Source organism: Malaclemys terrapin, chromosome 4 (genome assembly GCF_027887155.1).
Source record: "Malaclemys terrapin pileata isolate rMalTer1 chromosome 4, rMalTer1.hap1, whole genome shotgun sequence".
Lineage (NCBI taxonomy): Eukaryota > Metazoa > Chordata > Testudines > Emydidae > Malaclemys > Malaclemys terrapin.
In genome coordinates this window covers 87,614,945-87,627,727 of record NC_071508.1, presented here as the reverse complement: position 1 = coordinate 87,627,727, position 12,783 = coordinate 87,614,945, and the positions used below count along the sequence as shown (strand labels likewise).

The 12,783-nt window shown below is 43.1% G+C and overlaps 1 protein-coding gene across 2 annotated transcripts in view; it reads right to left on the bottom strand.

Moving 5' to 3' along the window:
• The window catches only part of SIPA1L1 (signal induced proliferation associated 1 like 1), a 388,865-nt gene extending 385,390 nt beyond the window's left edge, over positions 1-3,475 (bottom strand). Inside the window, exons 1-2 of one of the 2 annotated variants that reach the window (XM_054025262.1) lie at positions 3,422-3,475; positions 2,418-2,480 (exon numbers count right to left, since the gene is read on the bottom strand). The gene's annotated coding sequence lies outside the window, so the exon portion shown is untranslated. Of the gene's footprint in view, positions 1-2,417; positions 2,652-3,421 lie in introns of those variants that run through there. The other variant, XM_054025263.1, reaches the window with a different exon arrangement.
• Between the last annotated feature and the right edge of the window lie 9,308 nt (positions 3,476-12,783).

The following is a 12,783-nucleotide window of genomic DNA, read 5'->3' as shown; positions in this document are numbered from 1 at the left end:
AAGATAAAATCTATGTTCAGTAATAGTAGAGTCTACAATTTTGCAAATAAAAGTGTGTCAGATATAGAGCTGAGAAATATTAATAAGATTGAGGAGAGAAGTTACATTAGAATGCAAATAAAGTTCTTGAGATACCATAGGCAAGAGAGTTCATAGACAAGGAAAAACCTCTCAGTCATTTTGAAGGCCTGGGGAATGGAGGTAAGATTTTTGGACACACGATCAAAATAGACTTAAAACAATAGCTACAGAAATGTAGAAAGCAATAAAGACATTTGCTAGACCAAGAGGGATAAACAGAAAAAGAGCAGAAAAAAGAAAATCCATGAACAAAGAAGTGATGATCCGACATGTTAAGGCAGAAATAATAAAGACCAATGAAGAATACAGTAGTGCACAAATCCCAATTAAAATTTCATTTCCATTCTCTATTTCAGTTATTTCCCTATTAGACTTCTTTATTCTTATGCTCACATCTACACCTGCTAGTAGTCACAACCTTTGTGCAGATTCCTACATTCAAGTCACAGCCAGTGACCCCATTTTGCTTGTCACTTTGCAATATAAAAAGTTCACTTAACCATAATTGTTAACCTCGTATTTCCATCTCAACTAGTAATACTAACAACTAAACACAAAATAACAGCAGTAGCACCTACTCAATGCATTACTGAGCAACATACTAAGTACATTTTCCTTAATCAACTGACCATGTGTAAGCCAATTACACAGGCAACTTAAAAGTTTTTCTGTTCCTAATTATCTATTGTTACAAAGATTTAATTCATTATTCAAATAATGTCTATCATGTAATTCTGACACTTCTACTACCTGAACTCTATGAAGGCTCCCATTAAAAAAAAATCATTAAAAAAGGAAATGCAATGTGTTTTTTTTTAATATTACCAGCAAAAAATCTCAAATTCCCACATTGTTTCTGACTTAATGACTAGTATGACATCTGATGGCCTAAGGCATGAAAGCCTTGACAGTGAAATACAATTTTTAAACCATTTCTTTGAGACTTCTAATGCAAACTTTTGCTTCATTATTTCCACTTTTCTGATCCTCCCCAAAAGGAGGGGGGAAAGGAGTTAGTTTGGCTTGATTGCACCTTCTAAATAGAAAAATAATGACCAACCTTTCCATCAAACAAAACAGCAATTACATGTTATTCAATCAACACTTATGCTGACTACAAGCAAATGTTATGGAAAAAAATTCTATTTTCTCCTTAGAAAATTGCTTTATGATTTAAACTTAAGAAAGTTAACACTTAACTCCCACGTAGCATTCACAATGGTCAAGGGTCTGAGTCAGAGTTTCATCATGAAAGGATTGCTTTCTAGAGGAAACACCAATCTAAGTTCACCCAGATAGAGCTGGAATCTAATGAAATCTGACACCTTCCCCTCCCGCCCCCCCAAAAACAAATTTACATTGTATTATCAGCTAAGGACACAGCTCACAGATACATTTAGGCCAGCATGCATTAAAGGATTCATTAAAAACAGCATTACTAAAATATTCAGTGCAGATACTATTTTAAAGAAATCTTGTGAGCAATACTGCAGAAATGCACACACACATTTTAGAAAAAAATGTCTTCTCCATGTAAAAAGTCACACACACGCAGTAGTCAAGGTTACACAAGGAGATTTTCCTTTAAGTTGAGCAATTCCCTTTTTGCACTGCTGTTATCAGAAATGAATTAGGTGCATTCCTCATTAAATGAACATGATCAACCTTATAATTGGTCAGCGTATGTGTATATTTTATTAATGAAAAGATATATGGTGAGGAATTCAATGTCACTAGTTTTGAAAATATAAAATGGAAAAGGGTGAAGAATGAGGTTGAAGTCTGCCCCCTCCTCTTTTCCCTCTTTACCTGGTTTTCCTCAAACACAAACACAGCAACTACTTTATTCCATGAGATCCAGTTTAAGGTATCCCCTGTGTTTCACTTCTCCAGACTTCAAGGAAAGAAATTAACCACCTTCAAACATTTCATTCCTCCACTCCCTTTCCAACAATATAAACATTTAGATTATCAGCACTACCTTCAAATGAGCTAATCATCATTATTGTGGTGTCAAAACTGATTCAAAACAACTACAAAGCAAAGCTGGCTTTTAACAAAAAGAATAAAGAGTAATGCTACTTGTGCACTTATAACCTCAAATAACTCACTACTTATAGTGGAAACAGCCTTATAATCTGATTATTCCCCCCCCCACCCCCAAAAAAGGGATGACTTCATTTAAGAGATTTCTTTTTTTGTTTGTACTTAATCTGTTTTACTGATTTCATTAAATAGTGTATGCAGTACTATAAGTAATAAGTATATTCCCTAATTCATCATTGCCTATTGTCATTTCAGAACAACCTGTGCCTTGGTTCACTTAAAGAACTTACCCCCTTTTCCTTTCTTCCCCTCCTTGAACCGTTCAGACCCGTTCCCACTCAACGTTCCCCTTCCTAAAGAGAAAAAACACACATACACAAAAGCCATCACTGCTGCACCTCCTCCTTCCACCACCACCACCTCCCTCGATTTTGTTCACAGGGGAAAAATACCATCCAGACTGGGAGGGGGGACGGATAAGTCCATGTCACTTTTTGCTGAAAAAGGAGGTATCCAAGGAGCAGCAGCAGGAGGTGGGGAAGAAAAGCCAAGTTAATATTGCTGCTTCTCCTTCCCTTGTTTAAGTTGGGGGCAGGGTGACTGAGTGTGAGGAATCCTTATGTCCAACCCCTTCTTTTTCCTCCTCCTTCTGTCTCATCGGAAATCAGCTCCAGTCTGAGCCCCTGGCCCCAGGACTTTTTCCCTAGATTGTCTTGGGGCTGTTAAAGCCGTGCAGGGAGGGAAGAGAAAGAGCGATTCTCTCCCCACATAGAATCAATACATCAGCGCTCCACGACCTCCCCCACAAAAATCTGGGGGGAGAGCAAGAGACAGAGATGGGGTGCAAGGACATGCTCTCCGCAGGATCAGTGCCACGCAAGGCTCGAGGACTCCCCACAGACACATGGCAGTTTTGGGGGTCAGGGTCTAATTGACCCAGGAATGGGGGAAGGAGATAAAGAGATTAAATTAAGAGGCTTGGAGGAATCTCTCCTCATAAGTGGCCAGTTCTCTCCAGGACCCTCCCCACCACCAAACTCTGAAGACTGCGGAGGAGGCGGCTTTCGATTGGGAAGGGGGCCGGCCGGTCTGGTTTGGTCTGTCTGCTCACGATCAGCTCCATTCACTCTCCCCCAGGCTCGGGCTGGCGGGTCGGGAAGGGGAAAGGAGTGCCTCGCTCCAGCTCAGGACGAGCTCCACGCAGAGTCCCCCCAGACTAGGGGCTGCAGGACGAGGAAGGTGTCCTACCCCCGCAGGCTCCGCGCTACCTGCCCAGCTCCCGCACTGAACTCACCCAACAAAGTTGCTGCGGCTGCTGCAGGAGCCTCCGCGCTGCGCTCCCTCCCCAGCTCCCGGGATGAGCTCACCCCGGCGCCTGCTCCGCCTGCTGCCAGAGGAGCTCTCGCGAGAGAGGGGGAGGGGAGCAGCCTTCCTGCAGTTACTATAACAACGGCCAAGCGCTGGGCCTAGCGGGGCGGTTGCAGCCTGCGCAGGGTGAGGGGGTGTGTCGCTGTAGCTCCGGGGCTCGCCCGACCAGCCCTGGCGCACGCGGGGACCGTTTGCCCCCCACTTCGGCGCGAAAAGTCCGCGCAACAGGCGCCCGAGGTGGGATGAGACCGAAGGGACCCGGGCTCCAGCCAGCCGAGTTGGCCACAGAGAGGCCTTTAGAGTCCGGATTTCGGGGAGGAGCGGACAGGTGGCAAAGCAGGGAAGTCACACCAGGTAGTCAACAGCAGTGTGCGTTAAGGACACGCACAGGCCCCTTCGGGGGCAGGCCCAGGTTGTGACCGCTGCTGGTTCAATCTGAATGTATGTTTTGTTTAAAAAGAAAAAACCCCTTAGGCTCCGCATCCTTGAGTAAGAGGGATACCACCTTTGAAATGCATCTTCCCCTCCACAAGGCAAGCCCCAGGCATCCCCAACCACAAGGCAACTGCACCTGTGCCCAACGGATAGTAAAGAGCTCATACATAGAGATCAGATTGATATCATCACACCTTTTTTTTTTTTTTTTTTTTAAATGGAGATATCCCATCTCCTAGAACTGGAAGGGACCTTGAAAGGTCATCGAGTCCAGCCCCCTGCCTTCACGAGCAGGACCAAGTACTGATTTTGCTCCAGATCCCTAAGTGGGCCCCCTCAAGGATTGAGCTCACAATCCTGGGTTTAGCAGGCCACTGCTCAAACCACTGAGCTATCCCTCCCCCCTCCTCACTCTCACATGATTCAAACCCTCTCACACACGTGTGATGCGCTTTGCGTCCTGGTGGGTAAACACTTGTGGTATTTTCAATACTTTTGATCAGTTATTGCTTAAACTGTGGAATTGGGAACACTGCCGCATCTTTAGCTGAATGCAAATTTTTAACGTTAGATATCCCAGTGTAATTTAATGATGATGCAAATCTTTAGACCCATGTAAAAAAAAATCCAGCAGATTAAATTATTTTTCTGGCAAATCCATAACAAAATCAGCCAGGCCAGTCAAATACCCGCCTACTGGGTAAGGTTGGTGGGATGTCTGTGCCCATCCAGGGGCCTCCAACAGTCAATAGGACTCAAAAGATTCAAAAATCAGGAGTCGGACCCTAAAAAAAATCATGAGATTGGCCCCAAATTCCTGAGATTAAATTGTGTTTTGTCTCACAAACACATGGCCCCATTGTATTGGGCACTATATACAAGAGACAGTCACTGCCCTGCAGAGTTATACTCTGTCTAGCACAAAACATGGTGTTGAGTTTGTGATGTTGGAACTGTGCTCATCAAACCCATCACAAAGGTGCTTTTATGACTCCCATTACCATATTATCAGAGAGCCTCACACACTTTAATGTATTCTTCTTCTTTGTAGTACCCTGGTAAGGTAGGAAAGTGGTATTAGCCTCATTGTGTAGATGGGGAACTGAGGCAAAGAAGCTAAGGGCACATCTACACTGCAAAAAAAAAAAAAAAAAAGAAAGGGGGAGGGACGGGATGACCACAGCAGCAAGGTCCAGAGCCCATGTCAACCAACTTGGGCTCACGCTACAGGGCAAAAATAGTAATGTAGAGATTCCTGCCCAGGCTGGAGCTCGGACTTTAACACCCACCCTTTGTGCAAGGTTTCAGAGCCTGAGTGGGAACATTTACGCTGCTATTTTTAGCCCCATTGCATGAGCCCGAGTTAGTTAACCCAGGCTCTGAGACTGCTGCGGGGTTCGTTTGCTTGTTTGTTTTGCAGTGTAAACATGCCTTAATGTGACTTCCCCCAGGTTACACAGCTGTCCTGGGGCAGAGCAGGGAATTGAATTCCACTCTCCAAACTCACAGACTGATGCTGTGACCACTGGTCCATCCTTCCTTTCTATATAGGGGTTACCAAATGTATATTAGATAGGAACAACTTAATTCCTTACATTTTTCTGTGAGGCTTGGAGTACATTTCCCAGACGTAAAGAAGAGCTCTGCGTGGCTCAAAACTTGTCTTTCTCACCAACAGAAGTTGGTGGGTGAGGTAATATATTTTACTAGACCTTGTCTTTGTGAGCAGGTGGCATGTGTGTGCATTTGATGCAAGCAGGTCATGCTCCTCAAAGACCAAGTACAGCTCTTGAGACCCAGAGTGGCTGAAGCAGAAGATCTAAGGGAGACAGAGATACATAGATGAGACTTTCAGGGACATAGCAGAGCGTTCCCACTCCAGTCTGATGACCTCTGTGCTGTTGAGGAGGATGAAAGTCTATGGGAAGGAGAACATCAAGCTGAAGCGGAGGGAAACAACCTCATAGTTGAGACCCTCCTTCCAGATGATGTTATGGAATCCACTTGCACTGAGGATACCCTTCCTGGGGAGGGAACCCCAGTTATTAGGAAGAGACAGGTAATAGTAATGGGGGATTCAATTATTAGAAATAGTTGGGTTTGTGATGACCAGGAGATCCACATGGTGAATTGTCTGATGGGTGCGAAGGTTGCAGACCTCTTGAGACATCTGGATAGATCTACGTGCAGTGCTGGGTGGAAGCTGGTTGTTGTGGTACGTGTAGATAGCAGTGACATAGGTAAAGGTAGGAGAGACATCCTGAAGGCAAAATTTAGGCTGCTAGGTGAGAAGTTAAAGTCCAGGACCTCCATGGTAGTAGTCACTGAAATGCTTCCCATTCTACAGGCAGAGCCAGTCAGACAGGCAGACCTGCAGGGTTTCACTGCGTGGACGAGATGCTAGAGTAAGGACCAGGACTTTAGGTTTATTAGGAACTGAGGAATCTTTTGGGAAAGGAAGAATGGGCTACACTTTAACCAAAAGGGAACCAGTTTGCTGGCATGTAAAATTAAAAAGTTCATAGAGGAGTTTTAAACTAAGGGGTTGGGAAAGTTGACAGGAGCAGAGAAGCACACAGTTTGGACAAATACATCCCTTATCCTACTAAAGAGGAGAGAATAGAAGTTGATAAAATACAGGTAGGAACTGAAGAGAAACAAGCAAATGAAAGAGAGTCCTATTCAATTACATCACATGAAGACAGACAATTAAATACTGACAAATTTTATAAGCGCGTATATAAAATGCAAGAAGTTTAAATACTAAGATGGGTGAACTTGAGTGCCTGGTATTAAATGAGGACATTGATACAATAGACATCACAGAAACTTGGTGGAATGATGATAATCAATGGGACACAGTAATACCAGATTGGTCGTGCTGGTGGAGGAGTGGCATTATATGTAAAAGAAATCATAGAATCTATTATAATAAAAATCTTAAATTAATTAATTTGTACCATAGAATCTCTGTGGATAGAAATTCCATGCTTGAATAATAAGAGTATAGCAGTAGGAATATATTACTGATCACATGACCAGGTTGGTGACTACAAGTGTGAAATGCCCAGCGAGATTAGAGCGGCTACAAAAACAGAAAACCCAACAATAAAGGGGAATTTCAACTATCCCTATATTGATTGGGAACATGTCACCACAGGCTGGGATACAGAGATAACATTTCTGGATACCATTAATAACTACTTCCTGGAGCAGCTAGTCCTGGAACTCACAAGTGGAGAGGCAATTCTTGATTTAGTCCTAAATGGTACACAGGATCTGGTCCACGTAGTGAATATAGCTGAACTACTCTGTAATACAATCATAATGTAATTAAGTTTAATATCCTTGTAGGGCAGGGAATACTAAAGAAAGCCATCATAGCAGCATTTTAACTTTAAAAAGGGGAACTACACAAAAATGAGGAGGCTATTTAAGTGGAAATTAAAAGAAACAGTCACATGCGTGAAATGCCTGCAAGCTGCATGGAAACTTTTAAAAAACACCATAATAGAGGCTCAAACTATATGACTATCCCAAATAAGAACAACAGTAGGAGGACAAATAAAAACCACCACCATGGCTAAACAACACAGTAAAAGTGTCAGAGACAAAAAGGCATCCTTTAAAAATTAGAAGTCAAATCCTACTGAAGAAACTAGAAAGGGGTATTAACTCTGGGAAGTCAAGTGTAAAAGTATAATTAGGCCAGCCAAAAAAGAATTTGAAGAGCAACTAGCAAGAGTCTCAAAAACTAATAGCAATTCCTTTTTAAATACATCAGCATCAGGAAGTCTACTTAACAATCAGCGGGGCCAATGGATGATTGAGGTGCTAAACGAGTACTCAAGGAAGACAAGGCTGTTGCAGAGAAGTTAAATGAATTCTTTGCATCAGTCTACACTGCAGAGAATCTGAGAGAGATTCCCACACTGTAGCCTTTCTTTTACAATGACAACTCTGAAAAACTATCCCAGACTGATGTGGCAGTAGAGGAGGTTTTAAAACAAATAGATAATTTAAACAGTGATAAGTTATCAGGACCAGATGGAACTTACCCAAGAGTTCCAAAGGAACTCAAATATGAAATTGCAGAACTATTAACTGTGGTATGTAACCTATTGCCTAAATCACCCTCTGTAGCAGATCATTGGCTGATTATGCCAATTTTTTACAAAAGTCTACAGAGGCAATCCTGGTAATTACAGGCTGGTAAGCCTAACTTCAGTACCAAGGAAATTGATTGAAACTATAGTAAAAACATAATTATCAGGCTCATAGATGATGACAATATGTTGGGGAAGTATCAACATGGTTTTTGTAATCATGCCTCACCAATCTATTAGAATTCTCTGAGGGTATGTAACAGGTGCTTGCTACTCACTGCTCAGGAGCGCCTCCTCGTGGCTCATCTGAGGAATTAGCTCGCCACTGTCTGTGCCCCGTCCGGCAGTCACTCGGCCCATTGCCTCAATCACTTACTCTGCAGTCCCTTTCTCACTAGTCAGGAGCATCTGCACCTCTCCTTTATGGCTTAGTCCTCCAGCCAAGTCACAATTGTGTTCCCCTTCTGGGGTCTCACCAAGGTCTCTCTCCACACAGTCTCAGGCAGACTCTAAATCCACTCTGCTGACTGTGCCGCTCTCACAATGGCTTGTAGGGGAACCCTGGCCTGCCCTCTACTCTGGGTTCCAGTCCAGGAACCCTCAAACCAGCCGTTCACATCTATAGTCCCTCAGACCTTACTGCTCCTTCCTTGGACTGCTTCTGCATTCCTATTAAAGGCTCCTACTCTCCCCCCTTGTATCAGGCTTCCTCACTGCAGCTCTCTTCCTATCATCAACTCCTAGGTTTACATAAGCCCCGCCTGCTCATGGGCAGCGGGTATCACAGGCTAGGAGAGGCTGAGCCTCCCCAAACAGCCCTGCATGGCCCAGCCCCATCCTGCTTCCTGACGGTGCTCTTCCCCTGTGGCCCAGGACTCCAGGCAGCTGGGTCCTGTGCTTGCGACGCCTTCCAGGGTAGGAGGGCTGTGCCACCCGCCCAGTGCTCCGGGGGTGGAGGGCGTTGGGGGCCACGCTGCCTGCCCAGTGCTCCGGGGCCATGGGCACTGGAGGCTGCGCTGCCTGCCTGGTGCTCTGGGGCTGGGGACTGCACCACCAGCTTGCCCAGCGCACCAGGGCTGGGGCATCAGGGCCGACAGCCACAGTGTGGGGGCTCTGGGCTCTGGCAGAGGAGCGGGGCACGGCATGGGCTAGCCTCTCCACGTGTGTCGCCCATGCACTTGCTCCTACCCCCTCCCCCACCATGAGCTCAATTAGTATCATTGTCCCTTAGCTCCCCAGTAGATGCAGCCTATGACTAATTGTTCTCTCTTGCCACCTTAACCCCTTCAGTACCAGTGTGGGGTGAACACCTCATCACAGGGTGTCAACAAACATGTGGACTAAATGATCCAGTGGATATAGTGTACTTAGACTTTCAGAAACTCTTGGACGAGGTCCCTCACCAAAGGCTCTTAAGCAAAGTAAGGAATCATGTGATAAGAGGGAAGGTCCTCTCATGGATCAGTAACTGGTTAAAAGATAGGAAACAAAGGGTAGGAATAAATGGTCATATTTCACAGTGCAGAGATGTAAATAGCGGGGTTCCCCAAGGATCTGTAGTGGGACCAGTGCTGTTCAACATATTCATAAATGATCTGGAAAAGGGGGTGAACAGTGAGGTGGAAAAGTTTGCAGACAATACGAAACTATTCAAGATAGTTAAGTCCAAAGCAGACTGCAAAGGGTTACAAAGGGAATCTCACAGAACTGAGTGACCGTGCAACAAAATGGCAGATGAAATTCAGTGTTGATAAATGCAAAGTAATGCCCTTTGGAAAACAAGCCCAACTATACATACAAAATGATGGGGTCTAAATTAGCTGCTATCCTCTCAAGAAAGAGATCTTGGAGTCATAGTGGATAGTTCTCTGAAAAGATCTGCTCAATGTGCTGCAGCAAGTAAACAAGCTAACGCAATGTTAAGAACCATTAGGAAAGGGATAGATAATAAGATACAACATATCATAATGCCACTGTATAAATTCATGGTACACTCACACCTTGAATACTGCTTGCAGTTCTGGTTGCCCCATCTCAAAAAAGATATATTAGAATTGGAAAAAGTATAGAAAAAGGGCAACAAAAATAATTAGGACTAGGGAACATGAGAACAGATTTACAAGATTTTGACTTTTCGGCTTGGAAAAGATACAACTGAGGGGGGATATGATATAAAATCATGAATGGTGTAGAGAAGGTAAATGAGGAAATGTTATTTATCCCTTCATATAACACACAAACCAGGGGTCACCCAACAAAAATTAATAGGCAGTAGGTTTAAAATAAACACAAAGGAGTAATTCTTAACACAGTGCACAGTCAACCTGTAGAATTTGTTGCCAGGGGATGTTGTGAAAGCCAAAAGTATAACTGGGTTCAAAAAATAATTAGATAAGTTCATGGAGGATAGGTCCATTGATAGCTATTAGCTAAGAAAGTCAGGGATGCAACCCCATGCTCTGGATGTCCCTAAACCTCTGACTGCCCGAAGCTGGGACTGGATGATGGGATGGATCACTCGATAAATTGCCCTGTTCTCTTCACTCCCACTGAAGCATCTGGTACTGGCCTCTGCTGGAAGACAGGATTCTGGGCTAGACAATTGGTCTGACCCAGTATGGCCATTCATATGTTCTTACAAATATGAAATAAAACAAAAAACAACATATAAAACAAAAAACTCACACTTCAGTGGCAGCTCGTATCCCACAGGGCTGGACCCAGTTCTCTGCTCCAGATGCTGCAACTTGTGCACACAGTTGTCAAGCCACCCCTCCATCATCATGATTTGAGCCAGGGGAGCAGCTGGGCCATTTGAATGGCACTGAATTTGAATGGCATTGCAACACCCAACCCCATCCCGACGTGGCTAACATTAAACAAAATTAACTTCTCCCAAAATAAAATTATATATATATATATATATATATATATATATATATATATATATATATATATATATATATATATATATATATATATAAATTTCACGGGGCTCTACTGAGGTATACAGTTCCCCATTAGCTCTAATGTTACACCTGTGAGTATGAGGCCTGCTTTCTGGAAGACAAGTTTATTCAGTCAAGTTCTGACCTTTGTGGCACTTACACAGGTAGGGTCTACTACTCCTGGAAACAGGCAAAATCTCCAACACGTGATGTTAACCTTAGGTTGGGATCTGCCAGTCAAATTAAAGCAATTCCCCTTTCAAATGACTGTCAGATCACAAGTTAATAACATGGCTGCAGATGTGAAGAAATGAGCACATAACATCAGCACCTCCTCTTATGTGCTGGATTTTGCACAGCCAAGTTTTGTATTTTTTGTCATGCTCAGAGAACAAGCAAGATTTCTCTTGTTGAAGGATCTGCCCTTGTTGAATACTTCACTGATCAGCATTGGCTTGCTCTGAATACTTCTCTTCAGGGACAGAATACAAACCACTTCACTATGGCTAATGTAACTGAAGCTTTCATTGACTAATCTCTGAAGCTAAGATTCTGCATCAAATATCTCTCAGTTTCTGTCTTTTCTGAGTGGCATTGGTGCGCAATATAATTGCATCTAGAGCAGGATACGTAATGCAAGTCATTTTCAGTGAGCAGTTGTTTCAATGTTCAAATGTACACTCTAGCAGTGTTTGCTTTCTGGGAATGTTTGGGCAATAGAGTTTTAACCAAGACCTAGATAAAGATCTTGACTTGCAAGCTTCTGAGAAGGTTTCTAAAGGTTCGTTATAGTTACTGCCTAGATATCATGTTGATGGGTGCTCTACAAATGCTTGGATGAATTTCCACAGTGTATTCTCTCTCTCCTGGATTTTCATCCTGGGGGTCATGACTACACTACTTCTCTCATACTGCTAAATCGGGGGAGGGGCTTCAGCTAGATTATAAAATGGTCCTAGGACTGTCCCACTATAGAAAAGGATGAGAACTATTGATCTAGAGCACTGGATAGTTACATTTTATAGATCTAAATAAATCCATATTACACCCTGCATCCAAGGATCTCAAAGTACTTCACATATGTGAAGAGGAAAGTTAAAAGTTTCGGCCTTAGTCCCATGAAGGGATTAGTCCAAACGAACCTATACTCTCCAGGCAGGCAGAACCATCAAAATTCAACATTAGATGTGATTTTACCAGCAGATTGCATGCTGCTGTGCCACTGGACTTATCACTAGAAAATCAGATCATGTCAGAACATGTTAGCTGGTTGCTGATAAACACTACTGAAGCTATAGGTTAACCATGAACATATGCACAATGTTAAACTTGACCTATCCCTGTCTACACTGCAAAGTCATGTTTAACATCATGTTAATTAACATGACTCTTCAAGGTCATGTTCTAACACAAACTCATTTACTAGTGAAGACAAGCTCAGTAAAGAGGAAACTCTACAGACTGGGAAAGGAAGGCTGCACATCTAGCATGTTCCTTACCCTAATCACAACAATTTGTTTCATACCAAGGTCCACATCTTGCTACTTTTGTGAAAGTAAGGATTACTCCATGAGTAGGAGCTGCATGCTCCTACCCAAAGGAAAAAGCCAAAATGGATAAAAAAATTGTCACAATCATCTTTCCATGTTTAATTGAGACACATAACCATAAAGATATTCTGTCTAATGTTTGCATGATATCTAAGTTTCTCACCCATTCATTTTCCTTGAAATCTCATTTAAAGAAACACTTGCCCTCTACTTTTTGTTTTTAAAATGTTTGTCGTCTTTACTAACTTT